Genomic DNA, 18,443 nt, shown 5'->3' with positions numbered 1-18,443 from the left:
CATGCTCTGGATGTGATGCAGAGAATGAAGGTTAGCCAACGAGAAGCAAAGCACCACCACATCTGACCGAGGAGACAACTGAGCATCAGGGCAAGAAATGTCTGAGTATCAATGTGAATACAGCTCCTCACACATAAACAAATCTCTATCCATTCCCATCCGCCCTCTCAAATTCACATGTTTCTCTTCCACAAGTTCTTCCCACGAAAGTCTCTGTTACTCTTCACCTGCTCTGCACCCACCTCTGCTACGGTCTGCCCCTCTGCTAGGAGCCAGCCCAGGCTCTGACCTCTGGATACTGCATTGCTGGACTTGTACTTGCACCCTCGGTCTGTACTTCTAATATCTGCATATTCTTGAGACTGTTTACTTGCTTATCTGTAAAGCTGCAGTTTGCATCAGTTATCTGAAGTTCATCTTCCTACAATATATATATATCTTGAACTGTGATATACCGTGTTTGTCGTCATTCTGACTCACTTCATCGGTCTCCATAGAACATTAGCATAATCTTACTACAATAACCCTCTACCTGCATCGGATCCTTACCAGGCTTTAGAAGCACAACAATACACCCTTGGTTGGTTGGAGACCATCATACGAAGGTCAAAGACCTCTAGGGCCTCTGCTACGGTGGCGATCTGCATGAGCTCTGCCCTGCTCTGGTCCAGGTGTCCTGTATACAAGTACTCCGTAACTGCCCGCAGCGGCTGCTCATGAATCAAGGCATTCATCTGGACAACCATCATTGGTCTCCTGCGATGCGTTAGTGGATCGTCTACAATATCTATCTGTACGCCAACGAAGCCTCTGCCCCAATCTGATAACTTCCTACCCCAATCTGATAACTTCCTACCCCAATCTGATAACTTCCTACCCCAACCAAGAGGTGTACTCTCCACACTGTCCACATCAAAACCACTATCATCATCCTTGCCTGGAGTCCTAACAGAAAACAGATGCCCAATTAAGGCATCATGATTCTCATCCTCAATGAGGTTCCTGGTCCATAAAGGTTCAGTCACCCTTGAACTTCGACATGTTGCTGTCGCATCAATCATCTCTGCAGGAAGCAATTCCAGCGTGAAGAAGTCGTAAAATTTGGAGCAGGCAGTGGCCATATAAACCTTATGGGCAAAGATCTTCTGTCCACTAAGCAGCAGGAACACCATATCAGCACATAGTGGAGTGGAAAACAAGGTCGCCGGGCCTTGGCCATTATACTGTGGGGTATCTGGGAGGTGAATGATGGGTGGTGGTGGCTTTGGAGGTAAGAACGGGGCTTGGAGCAATGGATGTTGAACTTTCTTCAGATGAGACTTCCAGGACTGCAAGTGTCTTCTGGAAATGAGGGCATCTCAGATGGCATTGTCGAAGATGTTTTTCACCCCAAACTGTGCCACCACGCTAGTTTCATAGTAGGGAATGCCCAGCTCCTTGGCCACCTCGTGACCCTTCTCTGGAGACAGGATATCAGTCGGCTTTATAAGTCTAAGACAAAACGCACAAGTAAAATGTTAAGATTTGGACAGTGGGTAATGGATGGCAGCCAAATCAATCACTTGGTTAGGGGGCGACGGGCTCTATTCACAGCATCCTAATCAGCATATCTCAGGTCCAGCTGACATCCCACAAGAACCACGGGTGTCCGGGGGCAAAAGTGTTTGATTTCCGAAAGCCACATGCTCTGGACGTGATGCAGAGAATGAGGGTTAGCCAACGAGAAGCAAAGCACCACCACATCTGACCGAGGAGACAACTGAGCATCAGGGCAAGAAATGTCTGAGTATCAATGTGAATACAGCTCCTCACACATAAACAAATCTCTATCCATTCCCATCCGCCCTCTCAAATTCACATGTTTCTCTTCCACAAGTTCTTCCCGCGAAAGTCTCCCCTGTGTGACCTCCCTGCACGACAAGACAACCTAAGCATCAGGCCAAGAAACCACGCCTGAATATCAACGTGCGGATACCACCCTTCACAAGTCTCCATCTGTACTCAACCATCCTCTCACATGTATTTCCTCCACTTGCCCTCCCAGTATGAGGCGGTCATATGCTACCATGGCCGATACACAGTATGCAATGCTGTACAGTGGAGTAGTCTGGTTTGTAATCACATCAGTCCTCGATACAGCAGATATCCGCAGAAGAGACCATGAGACAAGTCAGAATGTTACTGAGAAAGCCACCATGTTATGTGCGGTACAGAAGTCAGGACAGCATTGGGTGGGGCCCATGCAGTATGATGAACCAGAGGAGGCGGCGGCAGGAGCTTTGTACACAGATGGGTCCTGAGAGGAGTCATGTCAGAAAAGCACCTCCTATCAAAAAAACTTCAAGCACTTCACAAAACATCAGAGCTTTATAGATACTTACAAGAGAGGGTGGATTTTCATGGTGTGAAAAAGTATTTGCCCCTTCCTGTTTTCCTATTTTTTTGCATGTTTGAACGCAGTTAACCCTCCGTCACATACAACTGATCTGACAGGCGCTTCTCTTTTACTTTCATTTCTCCTTCCTCACCAGATTGTGAGGAAACCCCCTCCCTCCAGGTAGTCTCCTGTCTCTTGAAGGTCTGTGAAACCTGATATCACAGTTGGATTTCAGAGCTTCAGGGGAGAGGATATAGCTGCACAGATCTCTCAGGCTCATTGTATGTGAATACGTCACATTCAGTAAGGTTGGTATTTTATGTTTTTATTCATCACAATAGTTTATTTAGCTTGTTTTATGAATGTATAGCACAAAATGTGAGGATATTTCATAGAAATAAGGGAGATTTTATAAAAGAAAGTGTGCTGCTCAGGCATATACAGTAGTTCCCTAACATATTCCTTCTCTTGCTTCAGATTATCTGCTGAAATGGAGAGGAAAATGTACAATTTATCCAAACAACTTGATGTTGAGGAAGTAACAAACATGCTGTTAGATGATAGAGACCTCACACTGAATGAGGATTTAGGAGAGGAAAGTGAGATTGATTCTCATGATGAGGTGGAAGAATGTGTCCTGGATTCTGAAACAGAGCAAGATGGTGACAGTGGTGAGGATGAAGAAGTTGGATCATATTATATTGGAAAAGATAAAAATACTAAATGGAACAAGAAGCCATTCCAGAACCAGGGAACCTTTAAACATTATTACTCACCTTCCTGCAGTAATAGGAACTGCACGTAATGCAAAAACTGCAGTTGAATGCTGGAACAGTATATTTACAGATGACATTCTGGACTCTATTGTCACATATACCAACCAATATATAGACATTATAAAGGACAAGTACATCTGCAACAGAACCATCAAGCCCACAGATGAAATAGAACTGCGTGCTTTTTTTGGATTACTGTACCTTGCAGGAGCTTATAGGGCAAATAGACAAAGTTTGGAGGAACTTTGGGGTAAAGATGGGGATGGAGTTGAAAAATTTAGCCTTGTTATGTCCATAAACAGATTCAAGATTCTAATTCGTTGCCTTCGGTTTGACGACAGAACTACCCGAACCGAACGCAAAACACATGACCGACTTGCTCCAATTCGTGATATATTTCAAAGATTTGTTGTAAACTGTAAACAAAGTTATTACCCTGGAGAGAATCTCACTATTGATGAAATGCTCCCTGGTTTTTGTGGTAGATGTGCCTTTCGTCAATATATTCCATCAAAGCCAAACAAATATGGAATAAAAATGTATGCCCTTGTTGATGCCAGTAAGACCTACACTTACAACCTGGAAGTTTATGCAGGAAAACAACCAGAAGGTCCTTACTGTGTGAGCAACAAACCCATTGATGTTGTAAAAAGACTGGCTGAACCCTTATTTGGATCGGGTCGCAATATTACAGCTGACAATTGGTTTACAAGTTGTGATCTGATTGATTATCTGAAAATTCAGAAGCTGTCATATGTGGGAACTGTAAGAAAAAACAAAAGGGAATTGCCGCCACAGTTTGTAAGTGTGAAAGAGAGACAACAGTACAGCAGTATGTTTGCATTCCATAATGGAAAGGCTTTAGTTTCCTATGTACCACATGCCAAAAAAATCGTACTTCTTCTATCAACACTTCATGATGATGCTGCCATCGATCCTGGGACTGGGGCAGAAAAAAAACCGGAGATAATTACATTTTACAATGCCACCAAAGGGGGTGTCGATACAGCAGATCAGATGTGCTCCACTTTCAACGTCAGCAGAAACATCAAACGCTGGCCAATGGTCATATTTTTTGCTATGTTGAATTTGGGTGGTATAAATTCACAAGTAATTTATCTTGAAAACAAGCTTGAACCACTCCGTAGACGATTGTATCTGAAAAAATTGGCCCATGAACTAGTACTTGGAGAGCTACGCAGGAGAAGCGTGAAAACAATCGGTATCCCCTCTTGCCTTCAAGTTCAGCTCAAAAGGTTCCGCCCAGAAGATGATGGTGAAAAGTCGCCATCTGCACCACCTCACAAAAGAAGGAGATGCACCACCTGCCAAACGGAAAGCGGAACCAGAAGGCTTTCAAATTATGAATGTCTCAAATGTCATAAAGCAATTTGCCTGACACATGCAAAAATGGTGTGTAATTCTTGCTATTTGCTCTGCAAGTGTGACTTTTCTGGGGAAACCTCAGCATCTACTTCTGATTGAATATGTTTTTAATAGTACTTAAGGTACCTTAAAATTAAGTTTGTGTTCAAAAATTTTCTTTGTACATTTTTTTGAGAGAGTCGAACTGGGGACTATTTGGCGGGAGTTTTGAAAAGTTTGTATTTCATAGTTATTAGTTTTATGTTAAGTAAATGTTTTTTTTTGCAACTGATTATGTGTAGTCTCTTTTATTACATCCCTATGAAGGTCACTGATCACTTTTAGAGCACTGAAATTGCAAACATTAGATATTATAGGTATTTTTCCAGCAGGCGCCTGACAGGCACATTGTATGTGAACTCGTTAGTCCGAATATTGTATGTGACGGAGGGTTAACATTGCTCTGCTGCCCGACTAATTAATCTCCTCGCTACTCCTCCGCTTCCCCCTTCTGCAAATCTCTTCACTGGCTCCCATTCCCTCAGCGTATCCAGTTCAAATTACTAATACTGACCTACAAAGCCATCCATAACCTGTCTCCTCCATATATCTCTGAACTAATCTCCCGATATCTTCCCTCACGTAATCTCCGGTCCTCCCAAGACCTCCTTCTCTCCTCCACACTTATCTGCTCCTCACCCAACCGCCTCCAAGACTTCTCCCGAACTTCCCACATCCTCTGGAATTCTCAGCCCCAACACCTCCGACTATCAACCATATTCGGATCCTTCAGATGGAACCTGAAAACCCACCTCTTCAGGAAAGCCTACAGCCTGCACTGACCCCGCTGCCTCCTCATCACTTCCGAAGCTACCGCCTCACCAACACCGGAGCTTTTGCAACCATCAACCTACTGTCTCCTTCCCCATATTCCTGTAGAATGTAAGCCCGCAAAGGCAGGGTCCTCGCCCCTCTGTATCAGTCTGTCATTGTTAGTTTGTTTGCTGTAAGTGATATCTGTAACTTACTTGTATGTAACCCATTCTCATGTACAGCACCATGGAATCAATGGTGCTGTATAAATAAATAATAATAATAAATAATAATAATAACTGCACAGTCACTTTTCTTCATCCAGTAGGTTTTATTAGGTTTCTTTAGATTTCTACTGATAGGTATTTCATACTAAAGTGTCGTAAACTATTACTTCCACTCATTCAAAGATTACGTATGTACCAACTTTAGCAGTTCCAATGCTTTTCCAGTTGATACCCAGGATGTCCATGGCACGGCATCTTGCTTCCTACACCTCAGGAGGATAGAACTGAGTAGCGAGGCACCTCAATCCCTTAAACATGTTACATAATGCTGATGGATAGAGTTCTTTATAGGCTAAAGTGTCTCTTGTCATAGTCACTTATCATAGTGATGTTTCAGGGACAGCGTCTACCGTATAAAACAATTCAGTACTCTGGATCAGCATCTTCACCAGAAGGGCAGGTTCTTTTTGCCCAAGTTGTTCATATGTTTGGCAGGATTTTATACCGTCAGCACTTAACAGCTCTTCAGTGTTCTTACATCCGATGTAAGGAAGACAATGCAATAAGGCTGCAATACTGGATGCCTTAACCTGCTGGTATTTACTGTGTAACTTTATCAGTATGGCCAGGTTCACATTAGTGTATCTGTGCGCAGCGTAGGCCTGCGTACTCCTTTCCCAAGATCCGCATGCGTCTTGCGTACCAATATTTAACATTGTGTACGCAGGGACATGCATTGGTATATGGGGCCGGGACTATGGGAAGGAGAAGAATCATGATAATTTGTTTCAACAGACACCACTTAGTAAATCGAAAACTAACCACATGAAATTAACAATAAATTTTTTTATTACATACAAATCAAGATGAAATTAAAAAAAAATGTAATACTCAATTTTATATTGATATTGGATGCTTCTGACAGAATTTGATAGTGATCTTGGCTTCACACATTTCAATAGTGATCTTGGCATCTTTTTGGTGGGTCAATCTTGTTGCATCCTTCTCTGCTGTTTAAGCTGGCCAACACCAGCACATGACTTTTGGATATGGGATGAACCCCACTCCATCTTAAAACCACCATAACTACTGTAAACCTAGGTACTAAAATAAATACACAAAACACATTATTTTGGTTGTCAAAATGGCCACAGCTTTTATTCAAATCACAGGATTAAATAATCACAGTAGGAGTCAGGTGGAGTGCTAGTACATTGGGTTTCACAAATACTGCGATATCCTCAGCTGTCTGACATACAGCACCAGGACAGACAGCCATAAATGGGAGGCACGCACTGGCTTGCCATTCAAGCAAAGCCAGTAAACTTTCAGGGCACCAATGACCCTATTATCATCACTCCTGTGCTTAACCACTGTGCCCGCCCCTGATTGATGTTACCATTACAACGTCCTTAAGGCTGGCCACCAAAGCCAAGCCTGCTCACCACCATGAGGTTTTACATCCTCTATTAGTTAAAATGAGTCCACGTTAACTTCCACCTGACTCCTAAACCGCAAAGCCGTGACGGGTTATGAATGCCAAGTCTCATTTGACACTTTTGTTTTTTAATAAATCATTTTTGTAAACTTAAAAACTAGAAGTCCCTGCAAAAGCATTAATGGGACTAAACTTGGCAAACCTCCGACTCACAAAGAGTCATCCTACAGCGCTCAGGAGAGGAAAAACCCCCTGTGGAGGAAACCTCCAGGGAACCATGGCTTAAGGATTGCCCTTCCCTTGGGCTTAGAAGGTTACTGCAAATAATAACTCTTTATAGCCAATATACAATTGAACTTCCACCTGACTCCTAAACCGCCACCAGCTAGGCCATTTGACACCTTGAATGGACTCGACCCCCATCACCCATGCCTAATAAAGTCATCAACCAGTTCTGCTTGCTATGGAAAGACTGCATATGAGTAACAAAATTCCAGGGCTACAACAGATTAATTTTAACAATGCAACACTACCAAATTATGATCGATAATACGGTAACTACAGCAAAATAACAGCCTCTAAACATCCTGCAATGAGGATCCTATAATGGGGAATGCGGAAACTAAACCATAATAAAGGGGTAGCCACAGTCTGACTACCTGTATAATAACATCTGTCATGCCACAAAAACTATTATACCGCATGTATTGTAGCCAGCTCTAATAACTCACCAATTCACAGATTTTAGTTCTAGAAACCACCATTACATACAATAGCTGGGATGCAGTAACCAATTCTTAAACCCACTTACTATTACTACCCAAAAAGTGATGAATGTATATAAAGAGAAAGATACTATAACCAAGGAGTAGTTAAAAGCTGTTAAGGACCGGCGGAACGCACCAAGTATAGATGATATGAAACTAGGTGCGTTCGCAGTCCGAGGTCTACCGTGCAGGTAAAGACCCTGCAGGTAAAGACCCTGCTGCTAGTAAGACAGACTATATGGCGGTACTAAGTATACACACATGGGTTAACTTCACCCTGCGTGAAGGAAGCGATCCTGTTGCGTCACAGGACCGCAGTACCGCACATAGAGCGCGAGCAAGAAGTCAGCTAACTCAACCCCTACTCGGGATTGAAGTCCGATTAGACACTTGCTGGCACAACACCGCAACTGGGTGTGTAAGGAAACTAATAAATAGAATATAAAGGCATGAGAGTGCGTGCGGTGCCGCACTGACGGACGCCACTAACCACCCAGGCTTGGGTAAGGAAAGCGCAGAGGAAGCGCACGGCGCCGTACTGGCAGACACAGCAACTGGACGCTGTGATGTGTGTTACGTGCAGATGGCTAGTCGGGAGCTAGATAGCTACCATCATCCGCGAGCAGTCAACAACACTAGGGAGGGATACTTAGGAGCTTTCATCCATCGACATACATCCATCTACACACACACATTATCAAGACAATACTAGCGCATGGCCGTGCGGTCATGCGCAGTTTATATAGTTGCAGCACAGGAAGCAGCTACAGAAGTTTTGCCCTTTCAGGACCTGCCAAGAGGACCAATGGGATGTGCTGCAGTGCCTGAGCATGTGACCCTCGATCTCCAACGGGAGATCTTGCCCTGGGCATGCTCAGTGTTTTGCAAATAAGGACTTAGTCCCAGAGAAGCCCGCTCGCCGCAGATCAGTGCAGGGTACAACAGGAGAGCCAGAAAAGGCAGCAGTAACCCCCTGCACAGAATCAGTCCCAGCAAGATGCTGGGAGCGGCGCCTCCGCTGAGCAGAACCCACTGCGGCCGAAGCAGAATGGGAGACCGCAGCAGACACGGATCGAGATTCCCCCTGTGCAGCAGAGGAAACTCGACTCCTAACAAAAGCCATACACAATATAATATTGACAGTATAACTGATCATTAAATAATTTAAAAAATTTCTGTAATATTTGGACATAGTAAATTAAATAAGCCTATAGCAGAAAAGTCTGCAACGGCATTATTAATAACCTTGCCACGCCATTGTTAATTGCTTTACAGGCACTTGATAACCCTCTCCAACTGGGCAAAGGCATTGGGAATAGGCACATTGCCCTTCGTGTTAATGCGCTTGATTACTTCACCCTTAGCGGCTCCCAATGGCTCAAGGGCATCGGGATGCACTTTATTACTCTTCCCTTAGTCACTCCCACTGACTCTAGGGCACCCATATTAGGTACATTGCTCTTCAGTTTAATGCCCCATATTACTGCATTGTCCGGACGAGAACCTTGAAAGAAACAGGAGTTGGTCAATATAAACAGTCAAAATCTGTGCCTCAGCATTCTCAAGTCACATGAAAAAAGAGAGCGTCCTTGAAGCTACAGATTGTATTGAAATGCATGCCTACTATTTTTTTTATTTTTCTTGTCCCAGCTATTGTTCCTAGCTCATAGGACCCAATTTAATTTGTAGGCATGTAAAATATGATTGCCAGGACCACAGGGACTTTACCCCAACAGGGTCTTGTAAGATATAAATGCTTCTGGAAACCAGCCATACTGCGATGGTCACTCCTCCACACCATGGGGCCATACCAAAGATGGTTACCCCTCCATACCAGGGGGTCATACTATGATGTACACCCCTCCAAACAGGGGCCATACCTGAGATGTTTACTCCTCCACACAAGGGGTCATACTATGATGAATACCCCCCCTAAACAGAGGGTCCATATCTGAGATGGTTACCCCTACTGACCAAATTATAATTAGCTTCAAGGACACACTAAAAAAGAAATAAATAAGTGCTTTTTTTAAAAAAAATAATACACACCTTTATTAAAACAAACATGCAATAACCCAACAAAGCATTAATCACCTTAGCTCGCAGGGAGGAGTCCTTGAAGCTCATAAGATCTGGCGATTACCAAACATAAAGTGAACATAAAATGTACCAATTACTCCCAGCTGTTACCCCGCTGGCTCGGGATCACCATAACCACAGGGTTCCAATGTTCACTTGAACCAAAAGGAGGAATCCATATCCCAATGGATCCCCCAGACCAATTTGTAACCAACTTCAAGGACCCCCCAACTGCCCGGCTCCAGGTAATCCACTCAGCCTGTGCTATCCACCACCTTAGGTAATATAAAATTAAGCACTCGGTGGGTATACACCATTCCTGCAAATATATGAAGAGGACAATATAAGAATTAACCCCTTTCTGCCATTAGACGTACTATTCCGTCCATGTGGGGTAAGCTTTACTTCCCAAGGACTGAATTGTACGTCATAGGCGATCGGCCACGCTCACGGGGTGAGCGCGGCCGATCGCGGCCGGGTGTCAGCTGCTTTTCGCAGCTGACATCCGGCACTATGTGCCAGGAGCGGTCACGGACCGCCCCCAACACATTAACCCCCGGCACACCGCGATCAAACATGATCGCGATGTGCCAGCGGTGCAGGGAAGCATCGCGCAGAGAGGGGGCTGTTGTGAATTCTGTGGCCAAGCTCCCTCCTGTGGTCGTGAGTGGTACTTCGGCTGGTTCTGTCTATGAGCTTCCTTTGGTGGATGAGAGTGGTACTGCGGCTTCTGAGTTTCCTCAGGTGATGAGGTTAAGTCGTTAGGTGCTGCTCTATTTAACTCCACCTGGTGCTTTGATCCTGGCCTCCAGTCAATGTTCTAGTATTGGTCTTGCTTCCTCCTGGATCGTTCCTGTGGCCTGTCTTCCTGCATAAGCTAAGTCTTGCTTGTGTTATTTTTGTTTGCTATTTTTTCTGTCCAGCTTGCGATATTGGTTTTTCTTGCTTGCTGGAAGCTCTGGGACGCAGAGGGAGCACTTCCGTACCGTTAGTCAGTGCGGAGGGTCTTTTTGCCCCCTCTGCGTGGTTGTTTGTAGGGTTTTGTGTTGACCGCAAAGCAATCTTTCCTATCCTCAGTCTGTTCAGTAAGTTGGGCCTCACTTTGCTAAATCTATTTCATCTCTGCGTTTGTATTTTCATCTCAACTCACAGTCATTATATGTGGGGGGCTGCCTTTTCCTTTGGGGTATTTCTCTGAGGCAAGGTAGGCTTATTTTTCCTTCTTAGGGCTAGCTAGTTTCTCAGGCTGTGCTCGAGGCGCATAGGACTGGTCAGGAGCGCTCCACGGCTACCTCTAGTGTGGTTGGATAGGATTAGGGATTGCGGTCAGCAGAGTTTCCACCTCTCAGAGCTCGTCCTATGTTTTTTGTAATTGTCAAGTCACTTTGTGTGCTCTGTACTTCAAGGTCCATTGTGGTTCTGAATTACCTGTTCATAACAGTACTGGAGGCCCAAAGTACTAATGCTTCTCAATAGAGGGAAAAGAGAAGTTCTGAGACCATTTTTTTTTCTTTGCACTGTGTTCTGTCTTTCTTTTCCCCTTTACATCAGGGTGATTCAGAACACAGGTGTGGACATTCAAGGTCTGTCCTCTTTGATGGATAATCTCGCTATAAATGTACAGAATATTCAAGATTTAGTGGTTCAGAATCCTATGTTAGAACCTAAAATTCCTATTCCTGAGTTATTTTCTGGAGATAGAGCTAAGTTTTTGAATTTTAAAAATAATTGTAAACTATTTCTGGCTTTGAAACCCCGCTCCTCTGGTGACCCACTTCAACAAGTTAAGATCATTATTTCTTTGTTACGTGGCGACCCTCAAGACTGGGCATTTTCCCTTGCGCCAGGAGATCCTGCATTATGTAATATTGATGCGTTTTTTCTGGCGCTCGGATTGCTGTATGATAAGCCTAATTCAGTGGATCAGGCAGAGAAAAATTTGCTGGCTCTGTGTCAGGGTCAGGATGAGATAGAGATTTATTGTCAGAAGTTTAGAAAGTGGTCCGTGCTCACTCAATGGAATGAAGGTGCGCTGGCAGCTATTTTCAGAAAGGGTCTCTCTGAAGCCCTTAAGGATGTCATGGTGGGATTTCCTATGCCTGCTGGTCTGAATGAGTCTATGTCTTTGGCCATTCAGATCGGTCGACGCTTGCGTGAGCGTAAATCTGTGCACCATTTGGCGGTATTATCTGAGAATAAACCTGAGCCTATGCAGTGCGATAGGACTTTGACCAGAGCTGAAAGGCAAGAACACAGACGTCAGAATGGGCTGTGTTTCTACTGTGGTGATTCCACTCATGCTATCTCCGATTGTCCTAAGCGCACTAAGCGGATCACTAGGTCTGCCACCATTGGCACGGTACAGTCGAAATTTCTTTTGTCCGTTACTTTGATCTGCTCTTTGTCTTCCTATTCTGTCATGGCATTTGTGGATTCAGGCGCTGCCCTGAATTTGATGGACTTGGAGTATGCTAGGCGCTGTGGGTTTGTCTTGGAGCCCTTGCAGTGTCCTATCCCTTTGAGAGGAATTGATGCTACTCCTTTGGCCAAGAATAAGCCTCAGTATTGGACCCAGCCGACCATGTGCATGGCTCCTGCGCACCAGGAGGATATTCGCTTTCTGGTGTTGCATAATCTGCATGATGTGGTCGTGTTGGGGTTGCCATGGCTACAAGTCCATAACCCAGTATTAGATTGGAAATCAATGTCTGTGTCCAGCTGGGGTTGTCAGGGGGTACATGGTGATGTTCCATTTCTGTCTATCTCGTCATCCACCCCTTCTGAGGTCCCAGAGTTCTTGTCTGATTTCCGGGATGTATTCGATGAGCCCAAGTCCAATGCCCTACCTCCGCATTGGGATTGTGATTGTGCTATCGATTTGATTCCTGGTAGTAAGTTTCCTAAGGGTCGACTGTTTAATTTATCTGTACCTGAGCACGCCGCTATGCGGAGTTACGTGAAGGAGTCTTTGGAGAAGGGTCATATTCGCCCGTCATCGTCGCCATTGGGAGCGGGGTTCTTTTTTGTGGCCAAGAAGGATGGTTCGCTGAGACCTTGTATTGATTACCGCCTTCTAAATAAAATTACGGTCAAATTTCAGTACCCCTTGCCGCTGCTGTCTGATTTGTTTGCTCGGATTAAGGGGGCTAGTTGGTTCACCAAGATAGATCTTCGTGGTGCATATAATCTTGTGCGTATTAAACGGGGCGATGAATGGAAAACAGCATTTAATACGCCCGAAGGCCATTTTGAGTACCTGGTTATGTGTTGTGAATTCTGTGGCTGAATTCACTCCTGTGGTCACAAGTGGTACTGCAGCTTCTGAGCTTTCTCCCTCAGGTGTTCTGGTGAGCTCGTTAACTGCTTCATTACTTAACTCCGCCTGATGCTGCTATCCTTGCTCCTTGTCAATGTTTCAGTGTTGGATCTGAGCTTCTCCTGATTGTTCCTGTGACCTGCTGCTCTGTATAGCTAAGTGCTTTTTGCTTTTTTTGTTGCTTTTTTTCTTGCTTTTTTTCTGTCCAGCTTGGCTTTTGTTTTGCTGGAAGCTCTGAGACGCAAAGGGTGTACCGCCGTGCCGTTAGTTCGGCACGGTGGTTTTTTTTTGCCCCTTTGCGTGGTTTTCCTTTAGGGTTTTTTGTAGACTGCAAAGTTCGCTTTACTGTCCTCGCTCTGTCCTAGAATATCGGGCCCCACTTTGCTGAATCTATTTCATCCCTACGTTTTGTCTTTTCATCTTACTCACAGTCATTATATGTGGGGGGCTGCCTTTTCCTTTGGGGAATTTCTCTGGGGCAAGTCAGGCCTATATTTCTATCTTCAGGCTAGCTAGTTTCTTAGGCTGTGCCGAGTTGCCTAGGTAGTTGTTAGGCGCAATCCACAGCCGCTTTTAGTTGTGTTTAGGATAGGATCAGGTGTGCAGTCTACAGAGTTTCCACGTCTCAGAGCTCGTTCTTGTATTTTTGGGTATTTGTCAGATCACTGTGTGCGCTCTGATCGCTAAGCACACTGTGTTTCTGGATTGCCTTCATAACACCTGTCATTAGCAAACATAACAGTACAAGGAGCCAAACTAATGATTCTCAATAAAGGGAAAGAAAAAGTTCTGACATTTTTTTTTTTTTTTCTGCTCTGTGTTCACTTTTTTTTTTCCCCCTAGACATTTGGGTGATTCTGGACACAGGTGTGGACATGGATATTCAGGGTCTGTGCTCTTCAATGAATAATCTCGTTATAAATGTACAAAAAATTCAAGATACTATTGATCAGAAATCTATGTTAGAACCAAGAATTCCTATTCCTGATTTGTTTTTTGGAGATAGAACTAAGTTTCTAAGTTTCAAAAATAATTGTAAGCTATTTCTGGCCTTGAAACCTCATTCTTCTGGTAATCCTATTCAACAGGTTTTGATTATTATTTCTTTTTTGCGCGGCGACCCTCAAGACTGGGCATTGAGTAGTGTCGATGCGTTTTTCCTGGCGCTCGGATTGCTGTACGATGAGCCTAATTCAGTGGATCAGGCTGAGAAAAATTTGCTGGCTTTGTGCCAGGGTCAGGATGATATAGAAGTATATTGTCAGAAATTTAGGAAATGGTCAGTACTCACTCAGTGGAATGAATCTGCGCTGGCAGCTTTGTTCAGAAAGGGTCTCTCTGAGGCTCTTCAGGATGTCATGGTGGGATTTCCTATGCCTGCTGGTTTGAATGAGTCTTTGTCTTTGGCCATTCAGATCGGTCGACGCTTGCGCGATCGTAAATCTGTGCACCATTTGGCGGTACTGCCTGAGGTTAAACCTGAGCCTATGCAGTGCGATAGGACTATGACTAGAGTTGAACGGCAGGAATACAGACGTCTGAATGGTCTGTGTTTCTACTGTGGTGATTCCACTCATGCTATTTCTGATTGTCCTAAGCGCACTAAGCGGTCCGCTAGGTCTGCCGTCATTGGTACTGTACAGTCCAAATTCCTTCTGTCCATTACCTTGATATGCTCTTTGTCGTCGTTTTCTGTCATGGCGTTTGTGGATTCGGGCGCTGCCCTGAATCTGATGGATTTGGATTATGCTAAACGTTGTGGGTTTTTCTTGGAGCCTTTGCGGTGTCCTATTCCATTGAGAGGAATTGATGCTACACCTTTGGCCAAGAATAAACCTCAATACTGGGCCCAGCTGACCATGTGCATGGCTCCTGCACATCAGGAAGTTATTCGCTTTCTGGTGTTGCATAATCTGCATGATGTGGTCGTGTTGGGGTTGCCATGGCTACAAACCCATAATCCAGTATTGGATTGGAATTCCATGTCGGTATCCAGCTGGAGTTGTCAGGGGGTACATGGTGATGTTCCATTTTTGTCGATTTCGTCATCCACCCCTTCTGAGGTCCCAGAGTTCTTGTCTGATTATCAGGATGTATTTGAAGAGCCCAAGTCCGATGCTCTACCTCCGCATAGGGATTGTGATTGTGCTATCAATTTGATTCCTGGTAGTAAATTCCCTAAAGGTCGATTATTTAATTTATCCGTGCCCGAACACGCCGCTATGCGCAGTTATGTGAAGGAATCCCTGGAGAAGGGACATATTCGCCCATCGTCAATCGTCATCACCACTGGGAGCAGGGTTCTTCTTTGTAGCCAAGAAGGATGGTTCGCTGAGACCGTGTATTGATTACCGCCTTCTTAATAAGATCACTGTTAAATTTCAGTATCCCTTGCCATTGTTATCTGACTTGTTTGTTCGGATTAAGGGGGCTAGTTGGTTCACTAAGATAGATCTTCGTGGTGCGTATAATCTGGTGAGAATCAGGCAAGGAGATGAATGGAAAACTGCATTCAATACGCCCGAGGGTCATTTTGAGTATCTAGTGATGCCGTTCGGACTTGCCAATGCTCCATCTGTGTTTCAGTCTTTTATGCATGACATCGTCCGTGAGTATCTGGATAAATTCCTGATTGTTTACTTGGATGACATTTTGATCTCAGATGATTGGGAGTCTCATGTGAAGCAGGTCAGAATGGTTTTTCAGGTCCTGCGTGCTAACTCTTTGTTTGTGAAGGGATCAAAGTGTCTCTTCGGTGTGCAGAAAGTTTCATTTTTGGGGTTCATCTTTACCCCTTCTACTATCGAGATTGATCCAGTTAAGGTCCAAGCCATCCAGGATTGGATTCAGCCGACATCTCTGAAAAGTCTGCAAAAGTTCCTGGGCTTTGCTAATTTTTATCGTCGCTTCATCTGTAATTTTTCTAGCATTGCCAAACCATTGACCGATTTGACCAAGAAGGGTGCTGATTTGGTTAATTGGTCTTCTGCTGCTGTGGAAGCTTTTCAGGAGTTGAAGCGTCGTTTTTGTTCTGCCCCTGTGTTGTGTCAGCCAGATGTTTCTCTTCCGTTCCAGGTCGAGGTTGATGCTTCTGAGATTGGAGCAGGGGCGGTTTTGTCACAGAGAGGTTCTGATTGCTCAGTGATGAAACCATGTGCTTTCTTTTCCAGGAAGTTTTCGCCCGCTGAGCGTAATTATGATGTGGGCAATCGAGAGTTGCTGGCCATGAAGTGGGCATTCGAGGAGTGGCGTCATTGGCTTGAAGGAGCTAAGCATCGCGTGGTGGTATTGACTGATCATAAGAACTTGACTTATCTCGAGTCTGCCAAGCGCTTGAATCCTAGACAGGCCCGTTGGTCGTTATTTTTTGCCCGCTTCGACTTTGTGATTTCGTACCTTCCGGGCTCTAAAAATGTGAAGGCGGATGCTCTGTCTAGGAGTTTTGTGCCCGACTCTCCGGGTTTATCTGAGCCAGCGGGTATCCTCAAGGAAGGAGTCATTGTGTCTGCCATCTCCCCTGATTTGCGGCGGGTGCTGCAAAAATTTCAGGCGAATAAACCTGATCGTTGTCCAGCAGAGAAACTGTTCGTCCCTGATAGGTGGACTAATAAACTTATCTCTGAACTTCATTGTTCGGTGTTGGCTGGTCATCCTGGAATCTTTGGTACCAGAGAGTTAGTGGCTAGATCCTTCTGGTGGCCATCTCTGTCACGGGATGTACGTACTTTTGTGCAGTCCTGTGGGATTTGTGCTAGGGCTAAGCCCTGCTGTTCTCGTGCCAGTGGGTTGCTTTTGCCCTTGCCGGTCCCAAAGAGGCCTTGGACACATATTTCGATGGATTTCATTTCTGACCTTCCCGTTTCTCAAAAGATGTCAGTCATTTGGGTGGTCTGTGATCGCTTTTCTAAAATGGTCCATCTGGTGCCCTTGGCTAAATTGCCTTCCTCCTCTGATTTGGTACCTTTGTTCTTTCAGCATGTGGTTCGGTTGCATGGCATTCCTGAGAATATTGTTTCTGACAGAGGTTCCCAGTTTGTTTCAAGGTTTTGGCGAGCCTTTTGTGGTAGGATGGGCATTGACCTATCCTTTTCCTCGGCTTTCCATCCTCAGACTAATGGCCAGACCGAACGAACCAATCAGACCTTGGAAACATATCTGAGATGTTTTGTTTCTGCAGACCAGGATGATTGGGTGTCCTTTTTGCCGTTGGCTGAGTTCGCCCTTAATAATCGGGCCAGCTCGGCTACCTTGGTTTCTCCATTTTTTTGCAATTCTGGGTTCCATCCTCGTTTCTCTTCAGGACAGTGTCCTGGTGTGGATTCTGTGGTGGATAGGTTGCAGCAGATCTGGACTCATGTAGTGGACAATTTGATCTTGTCCCAGGAGAAAGCTCAACTTTTCGCTAATCGCAGACGCCGTGTGGGTCCCCGACTTCGTGTTGGGGATCTGGTTTGGTTATCTTCTCGTCATATTCCTATGAAGGTTTCCTCTCCTAAATTTAAACCTCGTTTTATTGGTCCGTATAGGATTTCTGAGGTTCTCAATCCTGTGTCTTTTCGTTTGACCCTCCCAGACTCCTTTTCCATACATAATGTATTCCATAGGTCGTTGTTGCGGAGATACGTGGCACCTATGGTTCCATCTGTTGAGCCTCCTGCCCCGGTTTTGGTGGAGGGGGAATTGGAGTATATTGTGGAGAAGATTTTGGATTCTCGTGTTTCTAGACGGAAACTCCAGTATCTGGTTAAATGGAAGGGTTATGCTCAGGAAGATAATTCCTGGGTTTTTGCCTCTGATGTTCATGCTTCCGATCTTGTTCGCGCCTTTCATGCGGCTCATCCTGGTCGGCCTGGGGGCTCTGGTGAGGGTTCGGTGACCCCTCCTCAAGGGGGGGGGTACTGTTGTGAATTCTGTGGCTGAATTCACTCCTGTGGTCACAAGTGGTACTGCAGCTTCTGAGCTTCCTCCCTCAGGTGTTCTGGTGAGCTCGTTAACTGCTTCATTACTTAACTCCGCCTGATGCTGCTATCCTTGCTCCTTGTCAATGTTTCAGTGTTGGATCTGAGCTTCTCCTGATTGTTCCTGTGACCTGCTGCTCTGTATAGCTAAGTGCTTTTTGCTTTTTTTGTTGCTTTTTTTCTGTCCAGCTTGGCTTTTGTTTTGCTGGAAGCTCTGAGACGCAAAGGGTGTACCGCCGTGCCGTTAGTTCGGCACGGTGGTTTTTTTTTGCCCCTTTGCGTGGTTTTGCTTTAGGGTTTTTTGTAGACTGCAAAGTTCGCTTTACT

At 44.9% G+C, this 18,443-nt stretch overlaps 1 pseudogene; it reads right to left on the bottom strand.

Annotated features, from left to right (window-relative positions):
- Window positions 1–545: 545 nt before the first annotated feature.
- LOC138671765 (rho-related BTB domain-containing protein 2-like) overlaps window positions 546–18,443 on the bottom strand; it is a 35,976-nt pseudogene continuing 18,078 nt past the window's right edge.

This window comes from Ranitomeya imitator, chromosome 3 (genome assembly GCF_032444005.1).
Source record: "Ranitomeya imitator isolate aRanImi1 chromosome 3, aRanImi1.pri, whole genome shotgun sequence".
In the NCBI taxonomy this organism is placed as follows: Eukaryota; Metazoa; Chordata; class Amphibia; order Anura; family Dendrobatidae; genus Ranitomeya; species Ranitomeya imitator.
The sequence above is the reverse complement of the archived record's forward strand: the minus strand, read 5'-3'. Positions and strand labels throughout refer to the sequence as shown.